At 35.4% G+C, this 1,250-nt stretch overlaps 1 non-coding gene across 1 annotated transcript; it reads left to right on the forward strand.

The window, feature by feature from the left end:
- The first annotated feature begins 472 nt into the window (after window positions 1-472).
- Window positions 473-591, forward strand: LOC120604032 (5S ribosomal RNA). Its single transcript, XR_005653250.1, has one exon. It is a non-coding gene; the product is annotated as a 5S ribosomal RNA (ribosomal RNA).
- Window positions 592-1,250: the final 659 nt, after the last annotated feature.

A 1,250-nucleotide genomic window follows, 5' to 3' on the forward strand; every position in this document is an offset into this window, starting at 1 on the left:
CAAAAAGATTTTACTAGAAAAGGAACCTCCTCCCAATATATAAGATATGGTCACCTTTATGATTTAACATAAAATTATATACATGTGCATATACACGTACAAAAACTTTGAGAATGAGGGAGGGGAAATTGAGGGAAGGTGGTCAGAAGGTACAAACTTCCAGTTATAAGATAAATAAGTAGTAAGAACATAATGTGCCACACGATGACCATAGCTAACACAGCTGTCTGATATATAAGAAAATTTTTAAGAAAGTAAATCCTACAAGTTCTCATAACAAAAACATTTTTTTCTTTCCTCTTTTTTCTTTTTATTGTATCTTTATAAGAAGATGGATGTTAGCTGAACATGATAAATGTGCCATTCATTTAAGAATATATGTAAATCAAACCATTATGCTGTATGACTTAAACTTAAACAGCGATGTATGTCAATCATTTCTCAATAAAACTGGAAAAATAACTTTTAAATCATCTATGGCCATGCCACCCTGAACAAGCTCGATCCCATCTGATCTCGGAAGCTAAGCAGGGTTGGGCCTGGTTAGTAGTTGGATGGGAGACCACCTAGGAAGACCAGGTGCTGTAGGTGTAAAAAATAAAAAAATAAGGAATTGTAAACTGACAAGGTCCTTGCAATCTGTGAGGTCAACCAAGGGTTGCCTCGCCTAAAAAATAAATAAATAAATAACCTTTAAATCATAAACTTACTTTTATTGCACTATAGTCAATTAAATGAAACAACACAGAATTAAAATTACTGTTTCTTTGGCTTTATTGTTATCAGTTAAACTGTGGTGTCTTCTTCATGTACAGTGTAAAGATGCGTATTTACATGGACAGTATTTCTGGTATGTCATTTTCCACTTATTTGGCATTAGAATATGCATTATGAGTCAAATATGAATTATTCAGTCTTTCCTAAAGTATATCCAGAATCTCCCATATTGACTGATGTGATTAAATACTTAATATGAATGCTTACAGCACCCTACTCCCAAAGAAAAGAGCATTCAGTCTTTGCTCAGCAATGAAGCCGTCGAAGATTGCTTTTGCTCACTAGTTTCCTTGGACATTTCTGATACCTCAAATGAATTAGGAGACAGAGAAGGAGCTATGGAGTAGATGTCTGTATTTTTACCTACTAAGCATTCCTTTGTAGGACATTCTCGCCTTCATTGCCATTCCCTGGTGAGTCTAGTCCAAGCCTAGGTCCCTCAATTCCTGGTGTGAACACGTACCCCAGGCCTA

This window comes from Pteropus medius, unplaced genomic scaffold (assembly GCF_902729225.1).
Source record: "Pteropus medius unplaced genomic scaffold, Ma_sr-lr_union100, whole genome shotgun sequence".
In the NCBI taxonomy this organism is placed as follows: Eukaryota; Metazoa; Chordata; class Mammalia; order Chiroptera; family Pteropodidae; genus Pteropus; species Pteropus medius.